This window comes from Leucopleurus acutus (genome assembly GCF_964270905.1).
Source record: "Leucopleurus acutus genome assembly, chromosome: 2".
Lineage (NCBI taxonomy): Eukaryota > Metazoa > Chordata > Mammalia > Artiodactyla > Delphinidae > Leucopleurus > Leucopleurus acutus.
Window position 1 is genome coordinate 48,380,535 of NC_139143.1, and position 21,152 is coordinate 48,401,686.

Here is a 21,152-nt window from a genome sequence, read left to right on the forward strand (position 1 = left end):
ACATACAGATGGCCAAAAGGCACATGAAAATATGCTCAATATCGCTAATTATTAGAGAAATGCAAATCAAAACTCCAGTGAGGTTACCACTTCACACCAGTCAGAATGGCCATCATTAAAAAGTCTACAAATAATAAATGCTGGAGAGGGTGTAGAGAAAAGGGATCCCTCCTACACTATTGGTAGGAAGGTAAATAGGTGCAGCCACTATGGAGAACAGTATGGAGGTTCCTTAAAAAACTAAAAATAGAACTACCATATCATCCTGCAATTCCACTCCTGGGCATATAGCTAGAGAAAACTCTAATTCGAAAAGATATATGCATCCCAATGTTCACAGCAGCACTATTTACAATAGCCAAGACATGGAAGCAACCTAAGTGTCCAATCAATAGATGAATGGATAAAGAAGATGTGGTGCATATATATATATATATATATATATATATATATATATGCACACAGTGGAATACTACTCAGCCATAAAGAAGAAATAATGCCATCTGCAGTAACATGAATGAATCTAGAGATTATCATATTAAGTGAAGTAAATCAGAGAAAAACAAATATCATGGGATATCACTTATATGTGGAATCTAAAAAAAAGATACAAATGAACTTATTTACAAAACAGAAATAGAGCCACAGACACATAAAACAAACTTAGGTTACCAAAGGGGATACTGGAGGGGGTGTGGGGTGAGATAAACTAGAAGTTTGGGATTAACATATACACACTACTATATATAAAATAGGTAAACAACAAAGACCTACTGTGTAGCACAGGGAACTATACTCGATATTTTGTAATAATGGAAAATAATCTGAAAAAGCGTAAATAAAAAACCATATATATATAAAACTGAATCGCTCTGCTGTACACTTGAAACTAACACAACATTGTAAATTAACTATATTCCACCCCCCCAAAAAAAAAGAAGAAGAGGGAGAGACACCAATGATGCATACACACAGAGAAAAAGTCACATGAGGGGGTGACAGTGGACAGAGTTCAAGGATGGCAGAGCAGTCAGAGAAAGTTAGGGGGAAACCTGAAAGGGAGGGAGCCACATAGGGTAGTCAACTCCCAAATCTGCAAATGAAATATGCTCAACTTCTTGACTGGAGACACCAGGAGGGCCAGCAAAAAAGCAGCAGGTGGAAACCAAAAGATCTGAGTGGAGATTTCAGCTGCTGCTAATGCAAGGAACATAGATTAGAACTTGAGTCTTGTCATTTTAACTACCTGCTAAGACAAAACTTCTTCAGAGGATCATAAGAGAATCCAGAACCTCTATAACGTGTCATTAATAGCATCTAGTGTTCAATTAAAAAATCACCAGACATGCACAAAAACAAGAAAATGTGACCCATACTCAAGGAAAAAAGCAGTATATAGAAACCAATGCCAAGATGACCCCAAATGTTGCGATTAGCAGACAGGAACTTTACAGCACTTTAAGGATTTAAAAGAAAATGTAAGGATAAGGAATGAACAGAGGGGAAATAGAGAATCTGAAACTGTAGAAAAGAACCAATGGGAATTCTAGAGCTGAAAAGAAAAATAAATAAAATGAAAAACTCACAGCATAGTCTTTAACAGCAAAAGTTGACAAGGAAAAAAAGCCAGTGTAGTTGAAGTTAAATGAACAGAAATTATCCAATCTAAAAAAAAAAAAAGATTGAAGAAAAAGACTAACAGAGCCTAGACAACTGTGGGACAATATCTAGCAGTCTAACAACATGTAACTGAAGGGAGAAAATGGATCACAAAAAATATCTGAAAAACTAATGGCCCAAACTTCCCAAAACTGGAGAAAAAACATCAATTTATAGATCCAAGAAGCTCAATACATGCCAAGCAGGATAAATAAGAAAACCAATCCTATGCAAATCATAGTCAAACAGCCAATGCAAAGGTAAGAGAAAAATCTTGAAAGCAGCCAGGAAAAAAAACCGCATATTACATACAGGAAATTATATCTAATGATAGGTTAACTTTTGATCATAAGTAATGAAGGTCAAAAGACAACGGAACATCTTTAAAGTACTGAAAGAAAAAAATTCTGTCAACTGAGAATTTTAAAATTCCAGCAAAACTAACCTTCAAAAATGAAGGGGATAAGGTTATTTTCAAACACAAAAGCTGAGAGAATTCATCACCAATAGACTTGCCTACAATGCACGCTAAAGAAAATTCTGAAATGACACTAGATGGTAACACTCAGATGTATCGGAAGGAACAAAGATCCCAGGAAATGTTAAATAGGTAAGTAAATATAAAAAGCTATTTACATATTTTTAAAATTTTAGGTTATCTAAAGCAAAAATTATACAACAATACTGTAAGGTTTTCTAACTTTTGGGAAAGAAGGAACAGAGAAACAACATATAAGACAAATAGAAAATAGCAAAATGGTAGAACCAAATGCAACCATGTCAATAATTACTGTAAATGTAAATGGACTAAACACTCCAATTAAAAGGCAGAGACTGTCAGCCTGGATTAAAAACTAGATCCAACCAAATGATGTCTATAAGAGATGGACTCCAAATACAAAGACAGAAGAGTATTTGCTCATAATTATTTCATTTTCTTTTATTTAAAAGCACAAAAGCAAGAGGAGCACAGAACTTTTTTTTTTTTTTTTTGGCGGTACGCGGGCCTCTCATTGCCATGGCCTCTCCCGCCATGGAGCACAGGCTCCGGACACGCAGGCCCAGCGGCCACGGCTCACGGGCCCAGCCGCTCCACAGCACGCGGGATCCTCCTGGACCAGGGCACAAACCCACATCCCCTGCATCAGCAGGCAGACTCCCAACCACTGTGCCACCAGGGAAGCCCAAGCACAGAACTTTTAAATGTCCCAGGTTGACAGAGAGAAGGAAATCATTCATTCTTTACTTCTACAAATATACATCAAGCATCAACTCTACATGCAACACTTCGTACTAGGTGCTTCAGGGAGATATCAAGAGAGAAGGATTGATGGTTTGTGCTACAAGTGCTACAGGATTCAGAAGGATGTGAAGATGTAAAATGTGAGATTTCCTTTTCTTGGAGGGCTGAATGGGGAGTGCAGGGCTAAGGGCAGAGATCAGCAAAGGCTTTGTGGAAGAGGTTGCATTAGCCCTGTCCCTAAAGCACCAGGAGGATTTTGAGGAAGAAATAATTTGGTGTTCATTATTCATTTGTTTTGCGAACTGAAAGACCAGATATCTAGGCCAGTGGTAGAGTAAGAGCTTGGTCTCCAGCCCCAGCTCTGCTACTAAATATAAATACTCTGTGACCCAGGACAGTTACTTAATGCTCCTAAGGCTAACTTTCTTCATGTGAAAAGGAAATAATCATTTCAAATGAGAGATTGTTGTAAAATGCACTATAGAGTGCCTGCTCAATGAATTACTGTTATTGGAGACCCAGAACGTACCCACTACTCCTCAAAAAATGAAGCCCTCAATGATGAAGATAACAAAGATGAAGAGCATGGAATGACAATCTCATAATAATTAACTAGAAAAAATATATGCTGAAGATAAAATGGAGATGGGGCAGAATACAGTGTCTTTCATATAGTAGTCATGTAATGTTTCCATGTCTGTTAAATGAATGAATAACCCAAATAACAGATGAACTAAGTCTTACAATGCTTACTAGCTACCCTGAATTGGTCAGAGAATACTAGTGTATTTCAGGCACATAAAAGAAATTATCCAATCTAAAAAAACCAACTGGTGTGCCTTATTATTTCTGGTAAAATAGTTTAGAAAATTCTTACTTTACAGGAATGGCAATTCCCAGAAGTGTCTGTGTGGTTCCTTCAGGCTGTGAAGAACAGGTTACTGCTGACAATGGCTGTTTACTCTAAGAGGAACCAGGAAGCCCCAAGGAAATCCCTTGGGTAGCTGAGAGTGAAGCCAAGGTACAAAGCAGCTCTAGTTCTCCAAAAGGAATTAAAGCAATTCACTTTTTCAACTTCCTTTGTCTCTGATTCTACTTTGGCTGCTTATTGTTTAGTAGGTCCCTAGTGGGACTGTGTCAATTTCTGCACCCTCACAGCTCTGCCACTTGCCTTCCCGCTGTGTTCCTCTCATGACCCTGCTCCACTTTACTCTTGAAGTCCCTCTCTCCGAGTTTTGCATGCAGACCCCCTCCTGGAGAGTATCCTGTATAGGGTACCCCATTAGGCACCTCACAAGACACTGCCCTTCTCCACACCCAGCCTGTAGATGGCTTCCCTTAGCTCTGGTGCTGATTCCTGATCAGGCACATGTAGCTTGGCTGCAGGGCCACATGACCCAAAGTACGGTGGTTTGTGCACAGGGACCTACCCATAGCTGTTTTGCTTGGAAGGCACTCCCAGCCCCCATGGTCCATGTGAGACCACAGGTTCACTTCAAAACATGGCAGGTGGGGTGTTGTGAAGATGGCGGAAGAGTTAAGACATGGAGATCACCTTCCTCCCCACAGATACATCAGAAATACATCTACATGTGGAACAACTCCTATAGAACACCTACTGAATGCTGGCAGAAGACCTCAGACCTCCCAAAAGGCAAGAAACTCCCCACGTACCTGGGTAGGGCAAAAGAAAAAAGAAAAAACAGAGACAAAAGAATAGGGATGGGACCTGCACCAGTGGGAGGGAGCTGTGAAGGAGGAAAGGTTTCCACACACTAGGAAGCCCCTTCGCCGGCAGAGACTGCGGGTGGCAAACAGGGGAACTTTGGAGCCGCGGAGGAGAGCACAGCAACAGGGGTGCGGAGGGCAAAGCAGGGAGATTCCCGCACAGAGGATCGGTGCCGACCGGCACTCACCAGCACGAGAGGCTTGTCTGCTCACTTGCCAGGGCGGGTGGGACTGCGAGCTGAGGCTCGGGCTTTGGTCGGAGCGCCGGGAGAGGACTGGGGTTGGCGGCGTGAACACAGCCTGCAGGGGTTTGTGCACCATGGCTAGCCGGGAGGGAGTCCGGGAAAAGGTCTAGAGCTGCCGAAGAGGCAAGAGACTTTTTCTTCCCTCTTTGTGCACGAGGAGAGGGGATTAAGAGCGCTGCTTGAAAGAACGCCAGAGACGGGTGCGAGCTGCGGCTAAAAGCGCGAACCCCAGAGACGGGCGGGAGACGCTAAGGCTGCTGCTGCCGCCACCAAGAAGCCTGTGTGCGAGCACAGGTCACTCTCCACACCCCTCTTCCGCGGAGCCTGTGCAGCCCGCCACTGCCAGGGTCCCGGGATCCAGGGACAACTTCCCCGGGAGAATGCACGGCAGCCCTCAGGCTGGTGCAACGTTACGCCGGCCTCCGCCGCTGCAGGCTCGCCCCGCAACCCGCGCCCCTCCCTCCCCCCGGCCTGAGTGAGCCAGAGCTCCCCAATCAGCGGCTCCTTTAACCCCGTCCTGGCTGAGCGAGGAACAGATGCCCTCCTGCGACCTACACGCAGAGGTGGGGCCAAGTCCAAAGCTGAGCCCCTGGGGGCTGTGAGAACAAAGAAGAGAAAGGGAAATCTCTCCCAGCAGCCTCAGAAGCAGCGGATTAAAGCTCCACAGTCAACTTGATGTACCCTGCATCTGTGGAATACATGAATAGACAACGAATCATCACAAATTGAGGAGGTGGACTTTGAGAGCAAGATTTATGATTTTTTCCCCTTTTCGTCTTTATGTGAGCATGTATATGTATGCTTCTGTGTGAGATTTTGTCTGTATAGCTTTGCTTCCACCATTTGTCCTAAGGTTCTATCCGTCCGTTTTTTTCCTTAATAATTATTTTTTAATTTAATAACTTTATTTTATTTTACTTTATCTTCTTTCTTTTTTCCTTCCTTCCCTCCTTCTTTCCTTCATTCCTTCCTCCCATCCTCCCTCTCTCCCTCCTTTCTTTCTTTCCTTCTTTCTTTCTTTCTACTTCTACTAATTCTTTCTCTCTACTTTTTCTCCCTTTTATTCTGAGCCGTGTGCATGAACGGCTCTTAGTGCTGCAGCCAGGAGTCAATGCTGTGGCTCTGAGGTGGAAGAGCCAACTTCAGGACAACAAGAGACCTCCCAGCTCCACATAATATCAAAAGGCAAAAATCTCCCAGAGATCTCCATCTCAACACCAGCACCCAGCTTCATTCAACGACCAGCAAGCTACAGTGCTGGACACCCTATGCCAAACAACAAGCAAAACAGGAACACAACCCCACCCATTAGCAGAGAGGCTGCCTAAAATAATAAGTACACAGACACCCCAAAACTCACCACCAGACGTGGACCTGCCCATCAGAAAGACAAGATCCACCCTCATCCACCAGAACACAGGCACTAGTCCCCTCCACCAGGAAGCCTACACAACCCACTGAACCAACCTGAGCCACTGGGGACAGACATCAAAAACAAGGGGAACTACGAACCTGCAGTCTGCAAAAAGGAGACCCCAAACACAGTAAGATAAGCAAAATGAGAAGACAGAAAAACACACAGCAGATGAAGGAGCAAGATAAAAACGCACCAGACCTAACAAATGAAGAGGAAACAGGCAGTGTACCTGAAAAAGAATTCAGAATAATGATCGTAAAGATGATCCAAAATCTTGGAAATAGAATAGACAAAATGCAAGAAACATTTAACAAGGACCTAGAAGAACTAAAGATGAAATAAACAGTGATGAACAACACAATAAATGAAATGAAAAATACTCTAGATGGGATCAATAGCAGAATAACTGAGGCAGAAGAACGGATAAGTGACCTGGAAGATAAAATAGTGGAAATAACTACTGCAGAGAAGAATAAAGAAAAAAGAATGAAAAGAACTGAGGACAGTCTCAGAGACCTCTGGGACAACATTAAACACACCAACATTCAATTTTCTCTTCTTCCAGAAGAAGAAGAGAAAAAGAAAGGGGCTGAGAATATATTTGAAGAGATTATAGTTGAAAACTTCCCTAATATGGGAAAGGAAATAGTTAATCAAGTCCAGGAAGCACAGAGAGTCCCATACAGGATAAATCCAAGGAGAAATACGCCAAGACACATATTACTCAAACTGTCAAAAATTAAATACAAAGAAAGCATATTAAAAGCAGCAAGGGAAAAACAACAAATAACACACAAGGGAATCCCCATAAGGTTAACAGCTGATCTCTCAGCAGAAACTCTGCAAGCCAGAAGGGAGTGGCAGGACATACTGAAAGTGATGAAGGAGAAAAACGTGCAACCAAGATTACTCTACCCAGCAAGGATCTCATTCAGATTTGATGGAGAAATTAAAACCTTTACAGACAAGCAAAAGCTGAGAGAGTTCAGCACCACCAAACCAGCTTTACAACAAATGCTAAAGGAACTTCTCTAGGCAAGAAACACAAGAGAAGGAAAAGACCTACAATAACAAACTCAAAACAATTTAGAAAATGGGAATAGGAACATACATATTGATAATTACCTTAAATGTAAATGGACTAAATGCTCCCACCAAAAGACACAGATTGGTTGAATGGATACAAAAACAAGACCCATATATATGCTGTCTACAAGAGACCCACTTCAGACCTAGAGACACATACAGACTGAAAGTAAGGGGATGGAAAAAGATATTCCATGCAAATGGAAACCAAAAGAAAGCTGGAGTAGCAATTCTCGTATCAGACAAAATAGACTTTAAAATAAAGACTATTACAAGAGACAAAGAAGGACACTACATAATGATCAAGGGATCAATCCAAGAAGAAGATATAACAATTGTAAATATCTGTGCACCCAACATAGGAGCACCTCAATACATAAGGCAAATACTAACAGCCATAAAAGGGGAAATCGACAGTAACACATTCATAGTAGGGGACTTTAACACCCCACTTTCACCAATGGACAGATCATCCAAAATGAAAATAAATAAGGAAACACAAACTTTAAATGATACATTAAACAAGATGGACTTAATTGATATTTACAGGACACTCCATACAAAAACAACAGAATACACATTCTTCTCAAGTGCTCATGGAACATTCTCCAGGATAGATCGTATCTTGGGTCAAAAATCAAGCCTTGGCAAATTTAAGAAAATTGAAATTGTATCAAGTATCTTTTCCAACCACAACACCATAAGACTAGATATCAATTACAGGAAAAGATCTGTAAAAAATACAAAAACATGGAGGCTAAACAATACACTACTTAATAACGAAGTGACCACTGAAGAAATCAAAGAGGAAATAAAAAAATACCTAGAAACAAATGACAATGGAGACACAATGACCCAAAACCTATGGGATGCAGCAAAAGCAGTTCTAAGAGGGAAGTTTATAGCAATACAAGCCCACCTTAAGAAACAAGAAACATCTCGAATAAACAACCTAACCTTGCACCTAAAGCAATTAGAGAAAGAAGAACAAAAAAACCCCAAAGTTAGCAAAAGGAAAGAAATCATAAAAATCAGATCAGAAATAAATGAAAAAGAAATGAAGGAAACAATAGCAAAGATCAATAAAACTAAAAGCTGGTTCTTTGAGAAGATAAACAAAATAGATAAACCATTAGCCAGACTCATCAAGAAAAAAAGGGAGAAGACTCAAATCAATAGAATTAGAAATGAAAAAGAAGAAGTAACAACTGACACTGCAGAAATACAAAAGATCATGAGAGATTACTACAAGAAACTCTATGCCAATAAAATGGATAACATGGAAAAAATGGACAAATTTTTAGAAATGCACAACCTGCCAAGACTGAATCAGGAAGAAATAGAAAATCTGAACAGATCAATCACAAGCACTGAAATTGAAACTGTGATTAAAAATCTTCCAACAAACAAAAGCCCAGGACCAGATGGCTTCACAGGCAAATACCCCAATAAAGATGTTAAAAAAAAAAAAGAAAGAAAAAAACCCCAAATCTTCCAACAAACAAAAGCCCAGGACCAGATGGCTTCACAGGCGAATTCTATCAAATATTTAGAGAAGAGCTAACACCTATCCTTCTCAAACTCTTCCAAAATATAGCAGAGGGAGGAACACTCCCAAATTCATTCTACGAGGCCACCAACACCTTGATACCAAAACCAGACAAGGATGTCACAAAGAAAGAAAACTACAGGCCAGGATCACTGATGAACATAGATGCAAAAATCCTCAGCAAAGTACTAGCAAACAGAATCCAACAGCACATTAAAAGTCTCATACACTATGATCAAGTGGGGTTTATTCCAGGAATGCAAGGATTCTTCAATATATGCAAATCAATCAATGTGATAAACCACATTAACAAACTGAAGGAGAAAAACAATATGATCATCTCAATAGATGCAGAGAAAGCTTTTGACAAAATTCAACACCCATTTATGATAAAAACCCTGCAGAAAGTAGGCATAGAGGGAACTTTCCTCAACATAATAAAGGCCATATATGACAAACCCACAGCCAACATCATCCTCAATGGTGAAAAACTGAAAGCATTTCCACTAAGATCAGGAACAAGACAAGGTTGCCCACTCTCACCACTCTTATTCAATATAGTTTTGGAAGTTTTAGCCACAGCAATCAGAGAAGAAAAGGAAATAAAAGGAATCCAAATCGGAAAAGAAGAAGTAAAGCTGTCACTGTTTGCAGATGACATGATACTACACATAGAGAATCCTAAAGATGCTACCAGAAAACTACTAGAGCTAATCAATGAATTTGGTAAAGTAGCAGGATACAAAATTAATGCACAGAAATCTCTTGCATTCCTATACACTAATGATGAAAAATCTGAAAGTGAAATCAAGAAAACACTCCCATTTACCATTGCAACAAAAAGAATAAAATATCTAGGAATAAACCTATGTAAGGAGACAAAAGACCTGTATGCAGAAAATTATAAGACACTGATGAAAGAAATTAAAGATGATACAAATAGAAGGAGAGATATACCATGTTCTTGGATTGGAAGAATCAACATTGTGAAAATGTCTCTACTACCCAAAGCAATCTACAGATTCAATGCAATCCCTATCAAACTACCACTGGCATTTTTCACAGAACTAAAACAAAAACTTTCACAATTTGTATGGAAACACAAAAGACCCCGAATAGCCAAAGCAATCTTGAGAATGAAAAATGGAGCTGGAGGAATCAGGCTCCCTGACTTCAGGCTATACTACAAGGCTACAGTAATCAAGACAGTATGGTGCTGGCACAAAAACAGAAAGATAGATGAATGGAACAGGATAGAAAGCCCAGAGATAAACCCACACACATATGGTCACCTTATCTTTGATAAAGGAAGCAGGAATGTACAGTGGAGAAAGGACAGCCTCTTCAATGAGTGGTGCTGGGAAAACTGGACAGGTACATGTAAAAGTATGAAATTAGATCACTCCCTAACACCATACACAAAAATAAGCTCAAAATGGATTAAAGACCTAAATGTAAGGCCAGAAACTATCAAACTCTTAGAGGAAAACATAGGCAGAACACTCTATGACATAAATCACAACAAGATCCTTTTTGACCCACCTCCTAGAGAAATGGAAATAAAAACAAAAATAAACAAATGGGACCTCATGAAACTTCAAAGCTTTTGCACAGCAAAGGAAACCATAAACAAGACCAAAAGACAACCCTCAGAATGGGAGAAAATATTTGCAAATGAAGCAACTGACAAAGGATTAATTTCCAAAATTTACAAGCAGCTCATGCAGCCCAACATTTAAAAAACAAATAACCCAATCCAAAAATGGGCAGAAGACCTAAACAGACATTTCTCCAAAGAAGATAGACAGATTGCCAACAGACACATGAAAGAATGCTCAACATCATTAATCATTAGGGAAATGCAAATCAAAACTACAATGAGATATCATCTCACACCAGTCAGAATGGCCATCATCAAAAAATCTAGAAACAATAAATGCTGGAGAGGGTGTGGAGAAAAGGGAACACTCTTGCACTGCTGGTGGGAATGTGAATTGGTTCAGCCACTATGGAGAACAGTATGGAGGTTTCTTAAAAAACTACAAATAGAACTACCATATGACCCACCAATCCCACTACTGGGCATATACCCTGAGAAAACCATAATTCAAAAAGAGTCATGTACCAAAATGTTCATTGCAGCTCTATTTACAATAGCCCGGAGATGGAAACAACCTAAGTGCCCATCATCGGATGAATGGATAAAGAAGATGTGGCACGTATATACAATGGAATATTACTCAGCCATAAAAAGAAATGAAATTGAGCTATTTGTAATGAGGTGGATAGACCTAGAGTCTGTCATACAGAGTGAAGTAAGTCAGAAAGAGAAAGACAAATACCGTATGCTAACACATATATATGGAATTTAAGAAGAAAAAAAAAATGTCATGAAGAACCTAGGGGTAAGACAGGAATAAAGACACAGACCTACTGGAGAACGGACTTGAGGATATGGGCAGGGGGAAGGGTGAGCTGTGACAAAGCGAGAGAGAGGCATGGACATATATACACTAACAAACGTAAGGTAGATAGCTAGTGGGAAGCAGCCACATAGCACAGGGCTATCAGCGCGGTGCTTTGTGACCGACTGGAAGGGTGGGATAGGGAGGGTGGGAGGGAGGGAGATGCAAGAGGGAAGAGATATGGGAACATATGTATATGTATAACTGATTCACTTTGTTATAAAGCAGAAACTAACACACCATTGTAAAGCAATTATACCCCAATAAAGATGTTTAAAAAAAATGGATTAAAGACCTAAATGTAAGGCCAGAAACTATCAAACTCTTAGAGGAAAACATAGGCAGAACACTCTATGACATAAATCACAACAAGATCCTTTTTGACCCACCTCCTAGAGAAATGGAAATAAAAACAAAAATAAACAAATGGGACCTCATGAAACTTCAAAGCTTTTGCACAGCAAAGGAAACCATAAACAAGACCAAAAGACAACCCTCAGAATGGGAGAAAATATTTGCAAATGAAGCAACTGACAAAGGATTAATTTCCAAAATTTACAAGCAGCTCATGCAGCTCATTAACAAAAAAACAAACAACCCAATCCAAAAATGGGCAGAAGACCTAAATAGACATTTCTCCAAAGAAGATAGACAGACTGCCAACTAACACATGAAAGAATGCTCAATATCATTAATCATTAGGGAAATGCAAATCAAAACTACAATGAGATATCATCTCACACCAGTCAGAATGGCCATCATCAAAAAATCTAGAAACAATAAATGCTGGAGAGGATGTGGAGAAAAGGGAACACTCTTGCACTGCTGGTGAGAATGTGAATTGGTTCAGCCACTATGGAGAACAGTATGGAGGTTTCTTAAAAAACTACAAATAGAACTACCATATGACCCAGCAATCCCACTACTGGGCATATACCCTGAGAAAACCATAATTCAAAAAGAGTCATGTACCAAAATGTTCATTGCAGCTCTATTTACAATAGCCCGGAGATGGAAACAACCTAAGTGCCCATCATCGGATGAATGGATAAAGAAGATGTGGCACATATATACAATGGAATATTACTCAGCCATAAAAAGAAATGAAATTGAGCTATTTGTAATGAGGTGGATAGACCTAGAGTCTGTCACACAGAGTGAAGTAAGTCAGAAAGAGAAAGACAAATACCGTATGCTAACACATATATATGGAATTTAAGAAGAAAAAAAAAATGTCATGAAGAACCTAGGAGTAAGACAGGAATAAAGACACAGACCTACTGGAGAACGGACTTGAGGATATGGGGAGGGGGAAGGGTGAGCTGTGACAGGGCGAGAGAGAGTCATGGACATATACACACTAACAAACGTAAGGTAGATAGCTAGTGGGAAGCAGCCGCATGGCACAGGGATATCGGCTCGGTGCTTTGTGACCGACTGGAAGGGTGGGATAGGGAGGGTGGGAGGCAGGGAGACGCAAGAGGGAAGAGATACGGGAACATATGTATATGTATAACTGATTCACTTTGTTATAAAGCAGAAACTAACACACCATTGTAAAGCAATTATACCCCAATAAAGATGTTAAAAAAAAAACATGGCAGGTAAAAGCATATTCACTGTCATGAGCTGCTCATAACTGCAGTGGCAACAGGTTTCAGGTTGCTACATTCTGAGGGGGCTTGAAAAGATCACAAGATAAAAGTGAAGGACTGAACTGGTGTGTAACGTCTGAATAGAATTTTTAAGAGTTGGTAGGGACCTGAAAGGGTATCTGGTCCAACCCCATTCCTTGTGCAGTGATCCTGGTCCCACAGTCAACACCTGGCACAGAATGAGAGTCCTAGAGTCCTGGCTCCTAGCGCATGCTCTTCCGCTACACGACAGTAAACATCAGTCCTTAAGATTCAGTTACTAATGACGATAAAAGAAGATCTGATTGAAAAAACATCACTTCAAAACAAGCAGAACATTTTTAAGGTAAACTGCGTATTACGTCTAGGCTGTACAACATGATGAAAATGAACAATGACAGGCATCTGTGGGCAGGTGTCTCCTCTATCACAGCCAGAACGTGATTTGAAATGTTCTGCCTTCATGGTGCCTTTGGGTAGGGAAAGAGGTGACTTTCTCCCTACTTATTCTCGAAACTTCAAAAAACAAACTAATTTAAGGCAAAAAGGCAAAAACTTGAAGGCAAAAAACTAATTTAACAGAAAGGTCACATGACAACTGCACCATCTGCATTTGCTTGGCAGGGGTACCTGGACAAATTACTCTCGTGGGAACACGGGCCCAGAGTCTCTTCTGTTTCATTCACAGAAGCCAGGTTTAGCCTCTTCACAGGCCCTTCACTGATCCACAAATTGGCATGTAACGTAAATAAAACACTGTAGAATTATCATCCACACGTGCTATACGTGACACTCCGATTCTAAAAGTAGACACCGTTTCATTTTACCATTCTTTTAGATGGGTGCTGGATATCTGAGAAAATGTCCCACACACTCTGCAGTCAGAAAAACCAAACTCTGGCTTTTTTTGTGGCAAGCAGGATGAATGTATTTTTTTTTTTTTTTTTGCGGTACGCGGGCCTCTCACTGCTGTGGCCTCTCCCGTTGCGGAGCACAGGCTCAGCGGCCATGGCTCGCGGGCCCAGCCGCTCCGCGGCACGTGGGATCCTCCCGGACCAGGGCACAAACCCACGTCCCCTGCACCGGCAGGCGGACTCTCAACCACTGCGCCACCAGGGAAGCCCCAGGATGAATGTATTTTAAAAGTATACATCCTTTATATATATATGCAAAGTCACAGTAGTAGAAGAGAAAACTAATGCACAAGATTTTCTTGGGAAAGGTAATTTATGAGTTTTGTAAAACCCATGACAGAATTGCTTCAAAAACCCAAACTTGCCCCAGAATGTAAGTCAGGCCATTAAGAGGATATGCAAAACATTGTGGGACCTTTATTTACAGGAAAGGAAACTGGCTGACTACCGCAACCCTGCAAGACTCTACCTTGCAGAGAGCACTGGGCTAAGATGCATTCAGATTGTGAAGAAGAAATGACTTCTTCATCTTTTTTTCTTTTTAGTGACGTGGTGGGTTTGTTGTTTTAATTTTGTTTCGGTTTTTCTGTGAGATATAATTTACCTACCATTAAAATTTACCTTTTTAAAGTGAATATATTTTGTAGTTTTTAAAATATTCACAAGGTGTATAACCATAACCACTATCTAATTACAGAACGTTGTCATTACCCAAAAAGAAACTCCACACCCATTAGCAGTCACTCCACCTTTCTCCTGGTCCCTGGTAACCAATAATCTATTGGGTCGGCCAAAAGTTTCATTCAGTTTTTTCCATAAGATGGCTCTGGTAGCACTTAGTTGTCCTTAACTTTGTTCGAAACAGTTCTGTTAGATTGTTTGTGAGAGCTGTCATATCAGCGTGCATTTAAAAAAAGACTTATCAAAATTTGTGAATTTCTGTGTAGTCATTCTAATATGGAAGATGGAAAAGAGCAACATTTTCAGCATATTATGCTTTATTATTTCAAGAAAGGTAAAAACACAACCGAAATGCAAAAACAAATTTGTTCAGTGTATGGAGAAGGTGCTGTGACTGACTGAACATGTAAAAAGTGGTTTGCAAAGTTTTGTGTTGGAGATTTCTTGCTAGAGGATGCTCCATGGTTGGGTAGACCAGTTGAAGTTGATAGCAATCAAATTGAGACATTAATTGAGAACAATCAACGTTATACCACACTGAAGATAGCTGCTGACATACTCAAAATATGCAAATCAAGTGTTGAAAATCATCTGCACCAGCTTGGTTATGTTAATCGCTTGGATGTTTGGGTTCCACATAAGCTGAGCCAAAAAAACCTTCTTGACCATATTTCCACACGCGATTCTCTAACATAATGAAAATGTTCCGCTTTTTTTTTTTTTAAGATTTATTACTTATTTATTTAATTTATTTATTTTTGGCTGCATCCGGTCTTAGTTGCGGCATGCGGGCTCTTCGTTGCAGTGCGCGGGCTTCTCTCTAGTTGTGGTGTGCGGGTTTTCTCTTCTCTAGTTGTAGCATATAAGCTCCAGGGCGCGAGGCCTCTGTAGTTGTGGCGCACGGGTTTCAGAGCACACGGGCTCTGTAGTTTGCAGCACACAGGCTCTAGTTGAGGCACACCAGCTCAGTAGTTGCGGCACACGGGTGTAGTTGCCCCACAGCATGTGGGATCTTAGTTCCCTGACCAGGGATCGAACCTGCGTCCCCTGCATTGTAAGGCGGATTCTTTGCCACTGGACCATGAAGGAAGTCCCAAATGTTCCATTTTTAAAACAAACTGTGACAGGCGATGAAAAGTGGATACTGTACAATAATGTGGAATGGAAGAGATCATGGGGCAAGCGAAATGAACCACCACCAACCATACCAAAGGCCGGTCTTCATCCAAATAAGGTGATGTTGTGTATACAGTGCGATTGGAAGGGAGTCCTCTACTATGAGCTTCTTCTAGAAAACAAAACGATTAATTCCAAAAACTACTGCTCCCAATTAGACCAATTGAAAGCAGAACTCGTGGAAAAGCATCTGGAATTAGTCAACAGAAAACACATAATCTTCCAACAGGATAACGCAAGATAGCATGTTTCTTTGACGACCGAGGAAAAATTGTTACAGTTTGGCTGGGAAGTTCTGATTCATGTGCCGTATTCACCAGACATTGCATCTTCGAATTTCCATTTATTTCGGTCTTTACAAAATTCTCTTAATGGAAAAATTTTCAATTCCCTGGAAGACTGTAAAAGGCACCTAGAACAGTTCCTTGCTCAAAAAGATAAAAAGTTTTGGGAATGTGGAATTATGAAGTTGCCTGAAAAATGGCAGCAGGTAGTGGCACAAAAGGGTGAATACATTGTGCAATAAAGTTCTTGGTGAAAATGAAAAATGTGTCTTTTATTTTTACTTAAAAACCGAAGGCATTTTCCGGCCAACCCAATACTTTCTCTTTCTACGGATTTACCTATTCTAGGCAAGTCACATAAATGGAATCATATAATATGTGACCTTTTGTGTCTGACTTCTTTCAACGTATGGGGGTTCTAATTTCTCTATATCCTCACCAAAACTTGTTACTCATCATCTTATTGATTGCAGCCATCCTTGTAGGTATGAAGTGGTATCTCACTGTGGTTTAGATTTGCCTTTCCCTGATGACTAATGATGTTGAGCATCTCTTCATGTGTTTATCGGTCATTTGGATATCTTCTTTGAAGAAACATTACTCAGATTCTTTGCCCATTTTTTAATTGGGTTGTCTTTTTATTATTGAGCGTAAGAGTTCTTTATATAGTCTAAATACAAGTCCCTTATCGGATATATGATTTGAAAATTTCTCCCATCCTGCGGGCTATCTTTTCACTTTCTTGATAGTAGCCTTTGATGCACAAAAGTTTTTCATTTTGATGAGGTCCAATTTACCTATTTTTCCTTTGGTTGCTTATCTTTGTCTATTCTATTAATATACAACTGTTTCCATGGAGAACTGATTGTAATGACTAATTAACTGTTTTCCTCAATGTGATTACATCTCTGATGTAATAAACTGCTTATTCAATTAGCATGTCTGGTCTCAGCTCTCCCTTTGAAAAGAATAATAAGTGGTTGTGCTTCCCCTGAGAGAGAGGCAACGAACAGACTGAGGCTTTTACCACATTATGGTATGGAATTCTTTATCTCAGAGAGTAACATTGGGAACATAATCCTGGGCGCTAGGTGCTAACTCAAACCTCGGTTGCTAAATGCTCAGCAGCCTCATACTGTCTTCCTGTCCTGCTACTCTTAGTTCCAGGCCCTGCATTCAACTCCAGCTCCACCTCCTCTTCTGACCTCCAAGTGTGGACATCCTCCGAGGCTCAGTCTCCATGGCCCTCTCCTGCTCATTCCACGTTCTGTGTCCCTGGCTTTCTTCCAGGCCCCTAAACCGCCCACTACGGGTCCTCTCTCCGGTCAATCCTATACCTCTCACTGCCTCTAGGCCATCTCTAACCAGACCCACCACATCAACTGAAGCGTGGTGTGTGCACCGCAGATGAGCATCTTCTCTTCCAGCCACTTGCCCTTCCGGACTCTGTCTCTGTATGGTATTATTCTCCCACTCACCTGGCTTCCAACCTCAGGGTCTTCTTTCTTCTACCCCCTCCCCTACATCAAAGCAGCCTATCACATCAGCCTTCAGCCTTTGACATGGCACAGTTGTCTCACTTCACCTTAATCCAGGCCCACAACCTGCCACACTGAACTTCCTAACATGCCCACTTCACTCCTCTTACTGCTCTGCTCCACTCCCTTTAAATACTGCCTGCCCCCTAGAGAAAGTCCAAATCCCGACACTCAAAGCCACCCCCAGTCCGACCCAGCTGAGCTTTCCTACCTCACCTCCCTCTGCTTCTCCTACCAACCCTCTGCTCCAACCACTGTACCACCCACCGACTCTGAAACACCCTATTGTCATTCCCATCTCTACATGTTTGCGCACACACCCCTCCTCCCTGGCTAGCCCTTCTTTTTCACCCATATATCACCCTCCTTCAGATTAGTCCCACTTCCTTCACCAACCAGCCCTCCTTCGTTCACTCCTGAGGCACCTGTCTCTAGCATTTCTTTGGCCCTCATTCACTCATTCAAGTTGGCTTACATGAGATGCCTTCCTGCTCCAAATCCCCACCTCCCTCTCCCAGGGTACCAATACACACTGAGCACCTACAGAGGGCCAGGCACTCTACCAGGCACTGGAGTTACAATGGGGGTAGGGAGGGGACAAACCTTTGTGCCTCACAAAACTCAGGGGCAGGGCCTAGGGGCTGACACAATTAACGAAAGAATTATGGTCAATAAATGGACACTCTCAGCTGTGCCAAATGCTACAAAGGAAAAGTACTGAACACTAGAAAGCAGGTAACAGGGAGAAAAAGACCCCATTAGGTAGCTCGGGGCAGGCTGTGTAGAAGGAGGGCAAGTTCTTCTTTGGGTAACCTCCCTTCTCTCTCCACATGGCCTGAGTTCCCGGAAGTAGGCCATGCCTCACTCACCTTCTTCGTGGTTTTAGCATTGGGCATAAGGGTGAAGGAATCCATGAGTGACTCTGGTGAAGGAAGGGGAGGATTTTGGAACAAGAAAGCATCCCATCCAGGAACAACTGAGCCAGAGTCAGAACACGTTCAGAGACAGCCCTGGGTTCAATTTGAGCCCTGCTACTCTTTAACTCTGAGCACAGTACTTAACCTCTCTGTGCCCCAGGTTTCTGTCTATAAACTAGGACTAACCGCCTCCCTCAGAGGGTGGCTGGGAAGATTATGGGATAAAGTATATAGAAAAAGCCCCACCCAGGCCTAGTAGAGGAAAGCACCTAATCATTGGTGGCTGCTGTCATTAACCATTATTTTTATTATTCTTAGGGGACTCAGAGGCAGGAAGTGAGCTCTGAAAGTTGTACACCAGGTCATCAAATTCGGGCCAAGTCACTACTGAGATGAGCCAAAGGGGCTTCTGTGCACTGGACTGTCTGCAGTCTAAACAGGAGATGCGCCCAGGAGAGTTTCCCCAAAAGCAGGGAAGGCGCTTTGCCAGCCAAAGGAACTACCCCAAATTTGCTCTGCCTGAGGTCTGGCTGCCTGCCCTGATCTCAGGCCTTGAGGCCCCAGGAACCTGAGGCAAAAGAGAGGCTGCCAAGGTCGAAGGTCATCACGGCCACTTCCTAATTCGCCTGGCATTTATCTATAAAAGGAAACACAACAGGAAACTTCATCTTTCCAAGTCTGGCCTCCCTCCTCTTCCTGCTGTCACCATCTATTCTCTTCTGACTGGGGGCAAGAGAGCAGCGCAGGGTGCAGTAGGCAGAATAAAGGCCCACGAGAGATGCCCACGTCCTCAATCTTGGAGCCTATAAATATGTCAAGTTACACGGCAAAGATGGGATCAGAGTTGCTAATCATCCGACCTTAAAACAGGGAAACTATTCTGGATTCTCTGGATGGGCCCAATGTAATCACAAGGGCTCTTTAAACATGGAAGAGGGAGGCAGAACGAGGAGATGTGAGAAAGACCTGAAGATGGAAGGAGAGACATGACCCAAAGAAGGCAGGCAGCCTCGAGAAGCTGGAAAAGGCACTAAAATGGGTTTTATCATGGAGACTCCAGATAGGAATTCGCCTGCCGACACCTTAATTTTAGCCCAGTGAGACCCATTTTGGACTTCTGATCTCCAGGACTCTCAGATAATAAACTTAGTTTAAGTCACTAAGTTTGTGGTAACCTGTTACACACACAATAGAAACTAACATACAGGGCTTCTGAACAGTTCTCCCTGGGACCTGAGGGCTTCAGAGGCAATGCCTAGAGTCAGAGTGAGGGTAGTCAGGCTACGACCTTTTACACATTGGGCTTTAATAGAAGGATGCTTAAGATATTTTTTAAAAATCACGGGTGCAGTAGAAAGAGTCTGGGCTCAGACAGAGCTTGATCCAGTCTGTCTGTTGACCAGCTATGTGATCTTCCCACACTTCACTTGGCCTCTCTGAGCCTCAGGGCCTCATCTGGAATCATGAGGATGACCGCCTCCCAGGGCTGTTATGAGAATTAAATGGGCAATGGGGATGACAGAGCCTGGCAGTCAGTAAACGTTAGCTGCCCTTCCTGCCTCCTTCCTTCTACAAAGTCCTCTCGAAGGATTAGGCACAATCACAGAATTTCCTATCCCATTCCCCTCCCCTACAAATATGGGAATCCAGAGGAGCGGAAGCCCACCTCCCTCAATCCACCCAAGAAGCTGGAGTCAGGCTGGGACTCCATTCATTCACTCACTCACTCATTCATTCACTCAATAAATCCTTATTGCATGGCCAGGGCTGAATGGGGAGCAAAAGGGACTGTCTCCACCCTGGTGGAGTTTACGGCCTAGTAGAACACACAGACATTAATCAAACAGTCAGGCAAACACATATACCATTCCATCAGCAACAGCTGCAAGGGAGAGATGTGTAGGCTACGAGTGACGGGGGAGGTGATCTAGCCAGGAGGTCAGAGAAGGCTTCGCAGGGAAGAAATGAATGAGCTGAGAGCTGAAGGATGATTACGCATTAACAAGGTGACAGACGGAAGAGAATTCCAGGCAGAGGAATAAAACTACAAAAAGGCCCAGGGGTGGGAAGGAGGCCCAAAGTAAAAGAAGGCCAGCATGGCTGAGGGGCAGTGAAAAAGGGGAAGTAGGGAAGGAAGGAAAAATAAATGACTTTCGGGTTCAACTGGGTGGTGATGGTACCATTCCTGGAAACAGGAGACACTGGAAGAGGGCGAAGCTGGCAGTGGGGAGGCCATGAGGTCAATTCTGGACGTGTGGAGTTCAGGGGACCTTTGGGACATCCTGGCAGAGCCACTATCTGGGAATCTGGATACACAGGATACAAGAACAGGTAACCTCTGGGCCAGAGATATAACCACGGCAGTCACGTGTGAGCAGTGACTAAAGCAGGGGAGGGGGCCTGAGTGAGGTCACCTGCCAGAGACTGAGAGAAGGAGGCCTCTGAGAAACATTTAACACCCAAGAGCTGGCGGGGAACTGCAAAGGAGGCTGGAAGGAGTGACCTGAGAAGTAAAGTGTCACATCATGGAAGTTAAGGGAGCAGAGCGTATCCGGGATGAAGAAGTGGTTGACAGTATCCAACATTCCTGCAAGGCTCTACAAGATGCCACCTTAC

At 42.2% G+C, this 21,152-nt stretch overlaps 1 protein-coding gene across 2 annotated transcripts in view; it reads right to left on the reverse strand.

Annotated features, from left to right (window-relative positions):
- The window catches only part of PACC1 (proton activated chloride channel 1), a gene marked incomplete at its 5' end in the record, with an annotated part of 40,200 nt that overhangs the window by 14,375 nt on the left and 4,673 nt on the right, over window positions 1–21,152 (reverse strand). The window lies entirely within an intron of this gene.